Raw genomic sequence first — 16,317 nt, forward strand, 5'->3', positions numbered from 1 at the left:
AGCCCATGAACACCAGCTGGGCAGCTCCCCCGGGGCCCCTAGACACTCACAGCAGGGCGGGGCCTGGCCAAGGCACCTCCCAGACCCGTCTGTCCCTCATGGTCTCCCTGCCTTTCTGGTCTCAGGGCTGTGGGTTCCCAAGCACTTTCCCTGGCCCTGGGGGTGCAGGCTAGTGCCATGGCAAGAGTGATGCTGATGACAGCAGTGACAATAATAGCTCACGTGTGGGGCACTTAGTCTGTGCCAAGCACTTTATACCCGTTATCTCACTGACTCCTCTCACCCATCCTATCAGGCAGGTTCTATCACTGTCCTCATTTTGCAGACGAGGACACTGTTGAATCCAGATCTGAGTAGCTATTATCCAAAATGTTGTGCAGGCACCACTGTGAGTTCAGGAAGAGGCTCTTGGGTGGTATATGGGCAAATACTTTATCTTTTAATAGTGATGTATTGTTTCAGTGTGTGTCGGTGTTAGGGGTTGAAGTCTTATGTTTCCCCCAAATGCATATGTTGAAGCTCTAATCCCCAGTACCTCAGAATGTGACCTTATTTGGAAATAGGGTTGTTGTAGATGTAATTAGTTAAGATGAGGTCATACTGGCGGGCCCCTAATCCAGTGACTGATATCCTTATAAAAAGGAGAAATCTGGACACAGACATGCACACAGGGAGAACACCATGTGAAGATGAAGCCAGGGATGGGGTGATGCTTCCACAAGCCAAGGAACACTGAAGATTGCCGGCAAATCACAGAAACTAGGAGAGAGGCATGGAACAGCTTCTTCCTCACAGACCTCAGAAGGAACCAACCCTGCCAACACCTTGTTCTCAGACTTCTGGACTCCAGAACTGGGAGACAGTATATTTCCATTGTGTAAGCCATTCAGTTTGTGGTCTTTTGTTATGGCGACCCTAGCAAATTAACACAGTTAGAATATGTGTATATATAATGTGTGTATACACACACACCAATACACTTATGATTTCATAGATATTACTGCTTTGGATGTGGCGTTTGATAGGCTGAATAATGCTCCGCCACAGAGATAGCCACAATCTAATTCCTGGAACCTGAGATTGTTACTTTATGTGGTGAAAGGGGCTTTTTAGATTTGATTATGGATCTTAAAAAGGGGAGATTATCCTGGATTATCCAGGTGAGCCTAATGTGATCACTAGTATCCCTTATAAGAAGGAGGCAGGAGAGTCAGAGAAGCAATGAGAGAGTCAATGGAAGCAGAGATTAATGTGCTTTGAAGATGGAGGAGGGGGCCACGAGCCAAGAAGTATGGGTGGCCTCTGGAAGCTGAAAATGGCAAGGAAACCAAGTCTCCCCCAGAACTTCAGGAAGGAAATGGCTCTGCTGACACCTGGAATTTTAGTCCCTTAGGACTTGTTTTGGACTTCTGACCTCCAGCATGCTAAGAAAATTAATTTGTGTTGTTTTAAGGCACTGAGCTGTAGTAATTTGTTATAGCAGTAATAGGAAACTAATAATCAACAAAAATAAGTATTTAAGTTTTTCCAGAAAGGGACTGAAAGAAAAGTAATAGATAAATCATAGTAGTGATATTGATACCATGTAGGTAAGGGGGCTTGTACATATATTTGGGGGATCCTGTCTGTACTGCCCTGCCTTCAAGGGGGAATTGCATCATTTTGGGAAGCCCTGTGTGACCTGAGCTTCACTCTTGCCTGTCACTCCCTTGCTCTGTGTTGTTGAGCAGCTTACCTAACTTCTCTGTGTACCTGCCTCCTCATCTATAAAACACAGGGCGAATCACACCTACCTTGTGGGCAGCACATAGTAATTGCTCAGTTTTTGCCTCAATCATTGCTCAATATTCTAATCCTCTTTGATTCTCTTAATAGCCCTGAGAGGCAGGCAGGGGAGGATCAATTCACTGATCTTTTTTGAGTGCCCAGCTCCTGCTAGTCACTTGTCTCTGCGTGGTTGGTCATGGTGGGTGCAGAGGCCGGGGCACTTGTGAGCGTGTGACCCATCCCACTCTCGGGTCTCCTTAGTCATGAGATCTCGGCTCTGAGAGGGCAGGAACGCTCCTAGCACAGGGGTTGTAGAGTCAGACTCAGAGTCGAGGAACCCTTGCTCGAGAGTATGTGCCCTGATTGCATTTGTACACAAGATGCCAGGCTGGTGCTTCCTGGAGAGGTGCCCTTGGGATAAACAAGGCCAAACTGAGGTGCATGGGCTCCCTGGGGAGGATAATAATTTGACGTTCCCTTCAAACCAGTGGTCTTTAAATATGTGTTCAGAATGTCTTCAGCATCTGTGGCAGGGTGTCGGGGGAGAGTGGAGAAGGACCCTGGTGGTACCCAAAGCCTCCTCTGTTGCCCTGAGTTGTTCATCTCAGACCCTCAGCAAAGCAAAGCAAAGCACCCACCCATCACCGGACCCAGCACTTAGACAGCAGTTTAGAGAGTAAGGGTTATTACTCGAGCAGGCATCTGGGGCATCTCACCTGCCATCCCCCACCCCAGAGACTCCATCCACACGCAGTGCCATCCTTGAGATGAGCTTTGGAATTGACTCTTTCTCCATGTCGTCACATTTCCAGTGATGCTTTAGGATGCCCTAACTCCCCCTGTGGAGTGGCACATCAGGCCTCTGCCCTTCTCCTGCTCTGGTGCCAACTGCGTGGTCATCCCCAAATCACTGGAATAAATGATCACGGTCCTCCACCCTGGATCCCACCACTTTCTCCAACACATGGCAGCGTTTCATGGAATTCATAAGCAAGTCAATTCACTCCAATCTGTTTCATCTAGCAGGCCTAACACTCCCGCTGCTGAGCCTTTGTATTCACCATTCCACCCTCTGGAATGCCCTCTTCCCCTTTCTCCAGCTCTCCTTTACGCAAGGCCCACATGTAACGTGACCTCCTCTGAGAAGTCTGATTTGCTTACACCAGCCACACCAACCTTGTCCTTTCCTGAACCCCCATCACATGCTTTTTATGCCTCTCAGCAGACTGACACTCAATCTAACACTACTAGGTAAACCCCTTGTGCCCATTGGCTCTCCCAGCTCCCAGTCACGTCATGGACCATGACTTACACTCTCCCTGAATCCCACTCATTCAGTGCGTGGAACATCATAGCAATGGCTTGACTGGGAAGGGATTGGAAGTAGTGAAAGCTTGCATGTTTTCCAGAAAATGGTCAAGCAAGACTTCTTTGGCTTGTTAAGGACTTAGGAACCCGGGATGGGCTCCCTCACAAAGCTAGAATATATACCAGCACCGTGAGTCAGCTTCAGTATGGCGTGCGCCCATGCCCCAGCCACCAAATGCATCCAAGGCAGGAAGCTCCTTGCCAGGATGGACGGGTCCTCTCTACCCTCTGTCTCTCTCCTCAGCTGCTGCTTCAGGGACACTTGGGGTGTTGAGTCTGTTCCCTGAAGCTTCTAGTGGTTTTGGCAAGAGAGCCTGTATCCCTCCTGTCCAGTCACCCTCAACCTCGCCTCATCCTGGGAACTCTCTGAGCAGCTGCCCTGCTGCCTCATGGCTGCGCTGCCCCGTTCCGCGTACAGAACACATCCACCACAGCATTTTCTCTGGGTCCTCCTATCTTCCCTGTGAGTTGCATCATCTTCCCACATTACGCAGACGAGAATAAGTGCCTTGCAAAGGGTCACTGGTCAGCCAGTGCAGCCTGGAGCCCAGGCTCCAGACTCGAGTGCTCTGCTCAGTGCTCTTTGAATAGCTGCTCCCGGGGTGACAAGGAGAGAATTGCAGTGACTCCTCTCTAATCCATGTCCCTGCTCTGCGGGTTCTCCATACTGTAGAGCCCTAGTATCTTATTCTCTCTTTTTTTATTGTGCTAAAAAATGCATAACATCAAACTTACCATTTTGTATTGTGGTAAAATGCACGTAACATAAAATTTACTATTTTAACCTTTTTTAACTGTACAGTTCATTGGCATCAAGTACATTCACACTGATGTGCAACCATCACCACCACCCTTGTCCACAACTTTTTCATCTTATTTTCTCCTTTAAAGCCTAGTGTCTTATACCTTCTAGGGGTTAATTCCTTTTTAATAAAGGTGTCAGAACCCTTCAGGGGCAAAGGTGTGCATCTCTTGAGGGTTCCCTTTTTTGAAAAAATTTTGAATTGAAGTCTAGTTGATTTACAATGTTGTGTTAGTTTCAAGTGTATAGCAAAGTGATTCAGTTATATAGATATATATAGATATGTATGTATGTATCTATCGATCTATATATATCCTTTTTCAGATTCTTTTCCATTATAGGTTATTACAAGATATTGAAGATAGTTCCCTGTGCTATATAATAGGTCCTTGTTGTTTACCTATTTTATATATAGTAGTTTGTATCTGCTAATCCCAAACTCCTAATTTATCCCTCCCCCGCCCCCACTTTCCCCTTTGGTAGCCATAAGTTTGTTTTCTATGTCTGTGAGTCTGTTTCTGTTTTGTAAATAAGTTCATTTGTATCATATTTTAGATTCCACATATAAGTGGTATCATATGATATTTGTCTTTCTCTGACTTACTTTAGTTAATATGATAATCTCTAGGTCCATCCATGTTACTGCATATGGCATTATTTCATTCTTCTTTATGGCTGAGTAATATATATATATATATATATATATACCACACCTTCTTTATCTATTCATCTGTTGATGGACATTTAGGTTGCTTCCATGTCTCAGCTATTGTAAACAGTGCTGCAATGAACATTGGGGTGCATGTATCCTTTTGAATTAGAGTTTTTGTCTTTTCCGGCTATACCCAGGAATGGAATTGCTGGATCTTATGGTAACTCTATTTTTTTTTTTTTAAGGAACCTCCATACTGTTTTCCTTAGTATCTACACCAATTTACATTTCTACCAACAGTGTAGGAGGGTTCCCTTTTCTCCACAATTGAGGGTTCTCTTTGATTCTGTACATAACTTGCTATTGGTTGTGAATACTGACTTTTTTTTTCCTTCTGTCTTTATGCCTTTCATTTCTTTCTCTTGTGTTAATACCTTGGGAAGGATCATTAATACAATAATGGATGGAAGTAGTGACAGTGGGCAGCGTCCTTGTTTTGTTCCAGTGTTTCTTCACTGAGGTTTGCTATGGGTAAACATTTTCAGGTTAAGAAAGTTTACTCCTATTTCTTGTTTGCTAAATTTTAAAAAAATCATAAATAGGTGTTGACTTTTATCAAATACCTCATCTGCCTATGTGAGAATGATCATATAGTTTTTATCCTTTATTTGATAATGTGCTAAATTACATTAATAGATTGTCTAGTGATGCACCATTCTTACACCTTGAATGAAATTTAATAGAAATGTAACCCTAATGGTAGAATTTCTTTCATTCATTTTATTCATTCAGACTGTGGTAGTCAAGAGACCAGGGTCTGGAGCCAGATTACCTAGGTTCGAATCCCAGTTCCACACCTTGATTGTGTGGGCAAGTTATTTAATCTCTCTGTATGTTGGTTTCTTTCTCTGGAAAATAGGGTATTAATAGTACCTACTTCAAAGAGTTGATATGAGAATTAATTGAGATAAGCCAGTGCCTAACACAAACTAAGTTCTCAGTAAATGTTATTTTCACCATCAAACATTTATTGAGCACCTGTTTTATACCAGGACCTGTGCTAGGTGCTGGGAACTCATAGTTAGGGTAACCACATGATCCCATTAACCAGTACAGTCCTGGAAGTCCTGTTTTGTACTTTTTATCCCGATGGAATTATTACCAGCACTCCCTTTCACTCTCAGTAGTTTCCCAATTTGGATGATAAATTATTTGATCACCAACTGATAGATGAAGAGATCTATATAATATGGATGTGGAGGACCTGGCTGGACTTGATTCATAGCTGAGCTTCACTAATGTGAAGCAGAATTGTGGTTGGGGTCAAGGTAGAGGATCTTCAGGGCCCCACAGGCATCATAAGCCTTTCCCCTGTCTTCTTGTTTGCATTTTTTTCCAACAGGAAATCTGCTGTCATCATTGTCTTTGTTCCTCTGAATGTAAAAACGTCTTTTTCCTATGGCTGCTTTTAAGATTTTTTTCTTTCTTACTGATTTTGAGTAACCTGCTTATGATGTGCCTTGGTATAGATTTCTGTATGTTTCTTGTCTTTGGAGTTGAATTTTGGGGGTCTGTGAGTCCATAGAAGAAATCACAAATGGAATTTTTTAAAAAATTTTTGAGCATTGAACATAGTGAAAACGCAGCATATGAAAATTTGCGGGTCACTGCTAAAGCACTGTTTAGAGAGAAAAGTATATCATTACATGCCTAAATTTTAAAAGAAGGTTTAAAATCAATAATCAAAAATTTCACTTTAAGGAAAAACCCCCTAAGCCTAAATTAAGTAGAAGGAAAGAAATTATGAGAACAGAAACAATAACGTAAAAAGCAGAAAACAGTAAAGAAAACTAACAGAACCAAAAGTTGGCTGTTTGAAAAGATTGATAAAATTGATAAACTCCTACTAAGAATAACCAAAGAGAGAAAGAGAGAATACACAAATTACCCATATCAGGAGAAAGAGAAGATATTACTTCAGGTAAAATAATAATAAGGGAGTGTTAGTAACAATTTTCTGTCAATAAATTCAATAAGGGCTTCCCTGGTAGCGCAGTGGTTAAGAATCCGCCCGCAAATGCGGGGACACGGGTTTGAGCCTTGCTCCGGGAAGATCCCACATGCCGCGGAGCAACTAAGCCCGTGTGCCGCACCTACTGAGCCTGCGCTCTAGAGCCCGCGAGCCACAACTACTGAAGCCCCTGCACCTGGAGCCTGTGCTCCGCAACAAGAAAAGCCACCGCAATGAGAAGCCCGAGCACTGCAACGAAGAACAGACCCGCTTGCCACAACTAGAGAAAGCCCACGTGCAGCAACAAAGACCCAACGCAGCCAAAAATAAAATTAAAATTAAAAATAAATAAATAAATAAATAAATAAATTCAATAAGACAACATGGACAAATTCTTTGAAAAACTCAATTTTCCAAAGCTGACTCAAGGAGAAAAAGAAAAATGTTAAGTGCCTTTACACCTATTAAAGAAATTGAATTCATAATCAAATACCTTCCTGCAAGGAAAGCTCCAAACCCACAGTTTCGCTGGTGAATTCTATCCAACATTCAAGGATGAAATAATACCATTCTTACACACAGGAGGAAGGAATAGTTTCCAACTCACTGCATGAAATCAGCATAATCCTGATATCAAAACCTGATGAGGACAATTATAAGAAAGGAAAATGTCAGAATACCATGAACATGGATGCAAAATTTTTCATAAAAATATTAGCAAATCAAGTCTAGCAGTATATAAAAAAGATAATACGCCAGAACCAAGTAGGATTTATCTAAAAAATGCAACTTGGTTCAACATTTCAAAACTAATCAGTGTATTTCACCACATTAGCAGAATATAGGAGAAAAAAAATGCATCAATAGATTCAGTAAAAGCATTTGACAAAATTCAGCACTGTTTATAATAATAACTTTTTAAAAATCCTCAGTAAACTAGAAATCAAAGGAAACTTTCTCATCTTGAGCATCTACATAAAACCTACCACTATCATCATAGTTCATGGTGAAAGTCTGAATACTTTGCTCTTAAGATTGGAATAAAGCAAGAATGTTCTCTCTTACCTCTTTTCTTCAACATTGTATTGGACATTCTAGCTAGTGAAATAAGGAAAGAAAAGGCATACTTATTGGGAAAAGGAAGATGTATAATGACCTTTTTTTTTCTGACGTTATTGTCTATGTAGAGAATATTAAGAAATCTGCAAAAGACAAAAATACCTACTAGAATTAATAAGTAATTTTAACAAAGTTGCAGGATACAAATTCAGCATACAAAAACCAACTGTATTTCTGTATACTAGCAGCAAACAATTGGAAAATGAAGATTTAAAACACCATTAACAATAGCTTCAAAACACATAAAACACGAATGAATTCAATGAAAGATGCGTAAGACCTCTACATTGAAAACTATAATGCATTGCTGAGTGAATTAAAAGAAGGTCTAACTAAACAGAAAGATTTACCATGTTCATGGATTGAAAGTCTCAATATTGTTAAGGTAGCTTCTCTCCCTAAATTGATCTATCAAGTCAATGCAATCTCAATTTTAAAAAAATCCCAGGAGGCTTTTAATGTAGAAATTAACCACTTCATTCTAAACCGGGTCTGAAAGTGCAAGGAATCTAGAATGACCAAAACAGTTTTGAAAAAGAAGAAAAATTTTGATTTTAAGATGTAACTAAAAACCTACAGTAATCAAGAAAGGATGGTGTTTGTGTCAGGAGATATCTATCTATCAGTGGAACAACACAGAGGGTCCAGAAATAGTAAATCCACACATACATAGTTAATTTATTTTTGACAAAGGAGTTAATGTAATTCAATGGGAAAAGAATAGTCTTTTCAACAAGTTGTTCTGGAATGATAGGCTATCTACACCCCCAAAAATTATGAATGGAAGTTTGATATTAAATTTCATTTGAACAGAGAATTCTGCTGAACCCCTTCCCAAAAAAAGATCTACTAATAAGTGTTTTAGAGGTGCTGTCCAGTCACTCCCAAATCTATTATTTTTATATCTTCATGGGAAAGTTCAGAGTTGTGCCACCATTCTGAGAATCACGAGGCCCCAAAGGTATGATGACCCCTGACCGAGGTGGGCAACTAGCACATGGGCCGGGTACATGCGCAAGGTTGAGAGGCCCATGGAACATAAAAAATAACTTCATTAGAGACTAGGGTACATGATGGTGAATCCTCTCACACAGATCATGACTATGTTCTTAGCTGTACTTTAATTAATTAATTAGTTAATTAATTTATGTATTTATTTTTGGCTGCATCAGGTCATCATTGCTGCACGCGGCCTTTTCTCTAGTTGTGGCGAGTGGGGGCTACTCTTCGTTGTGGTGCGCTGACTTCTCATTGCGGTGGCTTCTCTTGTTGCGGAGAACGGGCTCTAGGCATGCGGGCTTCAGTAGTTGTGGCACGTGGGCTCAGTATTTGTGGCTCGCAGGCTCTAGAGTGCAGGCTCAGTAGTTGTGGCGCACGGGCTTAGTTGCTCCGCGGCATGTGGGATCTTCCTGGACCAGGGCTCGAACCCGTGTCCCTTGCATTGGCAGGGGGATTCTTAACCACTGCGCCACCAGGGAAGCCCCGGTACAGCCACTTTGGAAGACAGTTTGGCAGTTTTTTACAAAACTAAACATACTCTAACCATACAATTCAGCAATCATCCTCCTTGGTGTTTAACCAAATGAGTTGAAAACTATGTCCACACAAAAACCTGCACATGGATGTTTACAGCAGCATTACTCATAATTGCCAAAACTTGGATGCAACCAAGATGTCCTTCAGTAGGTGAATAGATAAATAAGCTGTAGCACATCTACATAATGGAATATTATTCAGTGCTAAAAAGAAGTGAGCTATCAAGACATGAAAAGACATAGAGGAACCTTAAATGCATATTGTGCATTTTAAAAATTAAAGAGTCTATTTTGAAAAGGTTATATACTGTATGATTCCAACTATATGATATTCTAGTAAAGGCAAAACTAGTTAAGTATCAGTGGTTACTCAGGTTAGTGGGAAGAGGACAAATAGGTGGAACACAGAGGTTTTTTAGGGCAGTGAAACTATTTTGTGTGATACTGTCATGGTGGACACATGTGATACATTTGTCCAAACCCCTAGAATGTACAATACCAAACATGAACCTTAATGTAAACTATGGACTTTGGGTGATAGTTATCTGTCAATGTAGCTTCATCAGTTGCAATAAATGTGCTGCTCTGGTTTGGGATTCTGATCGGGGGAGACCAGGAATGTGTGGGGTCAGGGAGTATATGAGAATTCTCTGTACTCTCTGCTCAATTTTGCTGTGAACCTAAAACTTCTCTTTAAAGAGTCTATTAAAGAAAAGAAAACAACTTATACAAAGCTACAGTAATCAAGATGGCATCCTACAGACTTAAGATAGACATATAGATCAAAGGAATAGAATTGAGAGTCCAGGAATAAACCCATACATTTATCCTGAACTGGTTTTCTGCAAGGGCACCAAGACCATTCAAAGGGAAGGATACCTCCTCTTGCGGGCAATGAGATGAACATGTACAAAAAATTTTCAAAAGACTATGTGAGGGCTTCCCTGGTGGCGCAGTGGTTGAGAGTCTGCCTGCCGGTGCAGGGGACACGGGTTCGAGCCCTGGTCTGGGAGGATCCCACATGCCGCGGAGCAACTGGGCCCGTGAGCCACAATTACTGAGCCTGCGCGTCTGGAGCCTGTGCTCCGCAACAGGAGAGGCCGCGATAGTGAAAGGCCCGTGCACCGCGATGAAGAGTGGCCCCCGCTTGCCGCAACTGGAGAAGGCCCTTGCACAGAAACGAAGACCCAACACAGCCATAAATCAATAAATAAATTAATTAAAAAAAAAAAAAAAAGAAAAAGACTATGTGAAATACTGAAATAGGGATACCAACCAGGAGTGCTGTTGGAATTCAAAGAGAGGTGGTGTGACCTCAGGCTGGGACAGTCAAAGGCTTCCCAGAGTAGATGTCGCCTGATAAGGCCATCAAAGAAGGAAGGGAATGGGGGGAAGTACATTTCAGACCACAAAGGACGAGAACTTTAAGAAAAGTCACATGTATCGTTATTGTCCCTCTCTGTTTCTGTGATTATCCCTGCTGTGTCCCCGCATCTAACACAGGGCCTGGTGAGCCCTAAGTCAGTAGGATGGACAAACCAATTCTGAGGTTTCCCATGATCTCTCAGAGTTCTCAGGGAGATGGAGTGACCTTGCCTCTTTGTAAGGGGAATCTCTAGATCAGGGAACCCACCAGCCTCTTGTAGTAACTAACGTTCCCTTTGTTCCTGAGCTGGAAATGGTCACAAGCATTGGGGCCCCAAAACTGGAGTTGCTGGGAACTCCACCCTCTCAGAAGGGCGAGGAGTTGGCCTCTTGGGTTACAGATGTGCCCCAGCTGGGCCCGGGGTCCACCCTTCTCTCTCCCCAGTGTTTATTGCTGCTCAGCCCTGCCCACGAAGAGCTGCCGAATCAGCTTTCTCTGGCTGGGGCCAGCTCTTGAAGCCGAGCTGTCCTGTATCTCTCGCACTATCCACCCCTTAGATAAACAGCCTGGCGTCCTGCACACGCTGCAGAGTTCTCATGTGCTTGCCGAGGGCTCCCTTAGCCAAATGCCTCTCACTCTAAGAAGGGCCCTGGCAACGGGCCCTGCTTTTCCTCCAGCCTGACTCAGGCCCTTGCTGGAGTGACAGGAGAATGCACTTCCTGCCCAGAAATGTGGCTGCAGCAGAATTCTCGGCGGGGCGGAGCTTCCTTCCTCACTGCCCACACACCCAGGCTTCCTCCTCAGGGAAGGTCTGGGCAGCCTCTTCATCAGACAGCCTCCCTGAGCCTTTCATGTGACTTTTCTCTATCAGACCCAGTCCTGCAAATTAGGCGCCCACCAGGTTACAGAACCCACTTCACGGCCTGCCTGGCCCCCCAGGTGGGGTGACATTTGGACTGTGTATCACATATGGCCGCATATGTTTATCCCACCGCCCACCACTCTGCCATACTGCGCACGGGCCACTTCGCTGAATGGGGCAGCTTTGCGAGCCCCCCGGCTGAGTAAACTCAGCTGGCCGCCTGTATTTGGTTTGCTCTGGAGTCTGAGCCAGGGGATTGGCTTTTTTTGAAATGTCACCTGTGGGCAGAGAAAATGTCACCAACATCTGGTTAGCAGTGCATCATCTTCCTGTGGCCAGTGGGCCCTGGAGATAACAGGGAGGACAGATGCCGAGGCTCGGAGGTAGCGGGGGGATCAGGTGACAGGTGTGCTGAGATCAGCACCTGAAGGCCCAGGGGGGAGGGTGGCAGGTCAGCTGGGCGCTCACGGCTCTGGAGAGAGCCCGTTGACCCAGTACTTTTAGCAGATGGGCTTGCCGTGGCCTCAAGGGGCCCAGACTAAGGCAGAGGTGTGGGAAGAGGAATATCTGTTACAGAAGGAGGAGGTGGGAGAGAGCCCAGCTGCAAAGCATCCTCAAAAGGCCTTTTGAGGAAAAACTCAAATCCGCAGGGCTATCAGACGACCCTTGCCTTCCAGGAGGCCCGTGAACCCACGGAGAGGGTTCAGACTGCTCTTGGCAGGGAAGGTACAGGGAACGTGACCGTCCCTCTGCCAAGACAGAGCTAGCTTCACCTCCTACAGGAAGTCTTCCCTGACCTCTCCCTTCAGGTCCCACAGAATCCTTTTCATGCAGCCTCACCATTCCCCGTCACTCCAAAACTTGCTTGTCAGTCTCTAGCACCAAAACAAAGCTTCACAGACTTCTGGGTAGGGCCCAGGAAACTGCATTCTTAACAAACACCTCCCCTCCCCCAAGGTGTCAGGTATGGGCAGAGTTAAAACTACATTTTGAGAACCATCTTGCTCTAGAGCAGCCTGTCCAATAGAAATATAATATGAACCATATATATAATTTAAATTCTTCTAGTAGCTACATAAAAAATTATGTGAAATTATTTTTAATTTTTACTTAAACTGATATATCCAAAATATTATCATTCCAACATGCAATCAATACAAAAATTGTTAATGAGATATTTCACTTTTTTTGGTTTGTACTAAGTCTTCAACACCTGGTGCATATTTTAAACTTACAGCACATCTCTGTTTGGACGCGCCACATTTCAAGTGCTTAATAGCCACATGTGGGTAGTGACTGCCATATGAGACAGCTCTAGGGCTTTGCTACTGTGGTCCATAGACCAGCAGTTTAAATTATTTCTAGCCCCTAACAGAGGGCTGACATCTAGAAGGCACATAGCAAATGTTTTGGGAGGAAAGGAAGGAATGCATGAATCTTACGTGCCCCTGTCCACTTCTCTGGGCACCACCATCCCTATGCACTGTTAGTGAGAATCTCAGAATCTTATGTCAGAAAAGGAATTCAGGAGTCAGAGAACAAATGCATGTCAGAGCTGATAAGAAACTTAAAGTTTCTTTTTTTATATAACTTTTTTTTAAAAGGCTTACCATTTATTTATTTATATATATATTATATATATGTATTTTGGCTGAGTCGGGTCTTAGTTGCGGCACGCGGGGTCTTCGTTGAGGTATGCGGGATCTGTCATTGCAGCACACGGGCTCTTCATTGCGGCACACGGGATTCTCTCTAGCTGTGGCGCACGAGCTCCACGGCGCGTGGGCTCTGTCGTTGAGGCAGGTGAGTTCAGTAGTTGTGGCGCGCGGGCTTATTTGCCCCGCGGCATGTGGGATCTTAGTTCCCCGACCAGGGATCAAACCCACGTCCCCTGCATTGGAAGGCGGATTCTTTACCACTGGACCACCAGGAAAGCCCCAGAAACTTAAAGTTTCTGTAGGCCTAACTCCTGCCAGCCCCAAAGAGATAGGGCAATTTGGGTAAGTCCTTCAGCTTGCCAGGCACAGCAAGCCACTTTCTTTCAGGAGAAAAGGGATCTGATGAGGGCAGATCGCTCGACACGGGGCCTGAGCTGGGCCTGCCTTTCTCCTCATCGTCTCTGTGTTCTTCCTCAGAAATCCTATGAAGCTGCTGCTCCAAGGCCTCAGGCCTGGCCTTCAACGTGTTAGTTATATCCATGTATTTGTCTTCAGTCTTCTTCCAGAAAAGATTTAAGGCACCTATAAATTTGCATAGGTTTCAGTGAGATGAAACAAAAAATAGAAAAAATGTTAAGAAAGGTTCATAGGTACATGGAAAGGGTGTTCACTCTGATATTACGTGTAGTAGCGAATATCCAACAGTAGAGAGTAGGTAAACCAACCATGACCCATTCAAACCTTGAAACATTCTGCCTCACAGTTAAGAATGCTGATATGGATCAGTGGCTGTTCACTGACCACAGAAGGAACTAAATCTTTGGGGGATGACATACAAGGCTCCCCACAATTCATCCCAACCCACCTTTGTAGCTTGGTCTTCCACAAGTCCCCCCAACTCTCCACACTGAAGCTCTTATGTTTCCTAAGCAGGAGAACATCTCACATATTTGTGATTTTATATGAGCTGTTCTTGAGCTTCAAATGCTTTCTTCATCCAGTCTCCTGGTGAATTCATATCCATTCCTTAAGATCGACTTCAAGTGTCACCTCCTCTGTGAAGTCTGCCCAGATATTCTCAGGCAGAGTTGGACATTCACCTTGCCTAGAACTCCCTGCTAGTTTGGCAGCTATCATAGGTCATTAGTATTATTGTTCATGACTCTGCCTCCTGCCTCAGTCTGTGACTACCCCAGGGGCAATGGCTCTGCCTAATTCATCTTTCATTCCCTTTGGGATAAGATGTGGGACAGGAAGCAAATGTTCCTTGAATGAATGGATAATGAATTAATGAACAGACCCCTCTTGTGGCACCTATTGCTTTCTACCTTGTATTGTCTTTGTTTGGATACTTCATCTCTGTTCCTGGATTGACAAATCTTCCAGGACAAGAACAATGTGATCCATTTTTGCATCCTCTACCACAGCCTGCCCTAATGCCTACTGTTTGAATAAATGAGCAAAACTCTCGTTAAAAAAAAACAAACAAAAAAACAGTGCCAATATGGAAGTAGTCACTGACGTGGGACAATGTCATTACACACTGTAATGAGAGTACTTGATGAGCTTATTTTATCTACATGCATGTAAGAACATCTGGAAAGGATATATATCCCAAATATTAATGCTTCTTTTTCAGGGGGAAGGATTATGAGTGATTCTTGCTCTCTTTTTGACCACCTACTGCTTCTGTAATTTCTAGCTTTTCCCCTCAATGAACATCAATTACTTATGTAATATAGAAATAAAATTTACAAAATAGAATATGGGTGAGGAAAATGGGGAGAGGAGAAAATAAGAGTTCTACTCCATGTAGAATTTATTTGAAAATATATTGATTAAAAAAAATCCTAAGTACAGGTTTATAGTGTTATGGCCCATTGTCCATATTTACACGTGGCAGGCAATTATTAAAGGTTGGAGAGGTGGACTTATAACATTGGGGTTTGAAAACTCATGAGCCAGCTTTTGTTAAATCTTAGACTGTGTTCAGGGAAGTGAAAGTTAATAACAGTGCAGTCACTGTCTTGTTTTGAATGGAATCTGACAATGACCCGCCCTTCACGTGTGGGCTGTAAATAGCTTGTGTATGTTGGATCTTGATTGTGCAAGAGAGGATCCTAAAATCATGCTGTAGAGCTGGGTGAGTGGGTGGGTAGATGGGAATATGCACACGTGTGGACACGTACATACACTACACGTGTCAAATCTAGCGTAGGACCACATTTCACCACCTCCAAGGCAGCACTTTGGTCCAAGCCAATAAATAGGCCCCTGACTGGTCTCCCTGCTTCCTCGCTGTGGCCCAGTCACTTCACTGTAGCTCGAGCCATCCTCTCCATGACTCGGGCCCCACCTGGATCTCATTGCCTATACCCCAGCCCCTGCTCACTCAACTCCAGCCTCCACTCCACTGGCCCTTCCCCTGCCTGGAACATTCTCCCCCTCCACTGTGGCTCGCTTCCTCACCTCCTGCCGGTCTCTGCTGAATTGCCATTGATTTGTGAGGCCTTCCACACCACTCTATATAAAATAACTGTTCCTTCCTGTTCTGCCCCACCACCTTATCCTACTTCATTTTTCTTCATAGCATGTATCCCCCCAACACAGTACATATTTGTTTACTGTGTGTCTCCCCGCAACTAGAACGTAAACTCCCTGAGGGCAGGGACTTCGTCTCTTCTCTGTACTGCTCTTTTCTTAGTGCTCTATGTAGACGCTCAATTAGTATTAAGTAATATTCAGAAGAAGGAATGGACTGCAGATGTCATGTGACGGATCTTCCTCATTTTACTGATGAGGCGCCTGAAGCCCAACTGAGAAAGCTTGCAGCCCGGCCCAGGGTCACACAGCTGGGTCCGCGGGGCTAGATCCCACTCTCCATTCCGCTTCACCTCCTGCCCGCCCACTCCTTGGAAGGCAGACTAACCCCACACACGCACAGGGGCTGTGGCTTCGTCCATCCTGTCTCCTGTGTGTTTTTCCAGTTTATACAGAATTTCAGCCCAGAATAGCAGAAGAAAAAAACAGCTGTTCTTCCAGAACCCTGGAAACTCTTCCAATGGGTCTGTCCCTGGAAAAACAGCAGCAATCTCAGGGTGGGAAGGTAGGAAACGGAGGAGGGGGTCTTCCAGCAGTGGGGGCAATGGGCTGGATTTGGTTTTGCAATTAAAATAA

General features: G+C 43.9%; 1 protein-coding gene across 9 annotated transcripts in view; it reads left to right on the forward strand.

The window, feature by feature from the left end:
- The window catches only part of SH3PXD2A (SH3 and PX domains 2A), a 243,790-nt gene that overhangs the window by 72,749 nt on the left and 154,724 nt on the right, over window positions 1-16,317 (forward strand). Inside the window, exon 1 of one of the 9 annotated variants that reach the window (XM_036828699.1) lies at window positions 13,193-13,285. The exons of 7 other annotated variants lie outside the window; for them this stretch is intronic. The gene's annotated coding sequence lies outside the window, so the exon portion shown is untranslated. Of the gene's footprint in view, window positions 1-13,192; window positions 13,286-16,317 lie in introns of those variants that run through there. One more of the 9 variants, XM_036828701.1, reaches the window with a different exon arrangement.

Source organism: Balaenoptera musculus, chromosome 16 (genome assembly GCF_009873245.2).
Source record: "Balaenoptera musculus isolate JJ_BM4_2016_0621 chromosome 16, mBalMus1.pri.v3, whole genome shotgun sequence".
Lineage (NCBI taxonomy): Eukaryota > Metazoa > Chordata > Mammalia > Artiodactyla > Balaenopteridae > Balaenoptera > Balaenoptera musculus.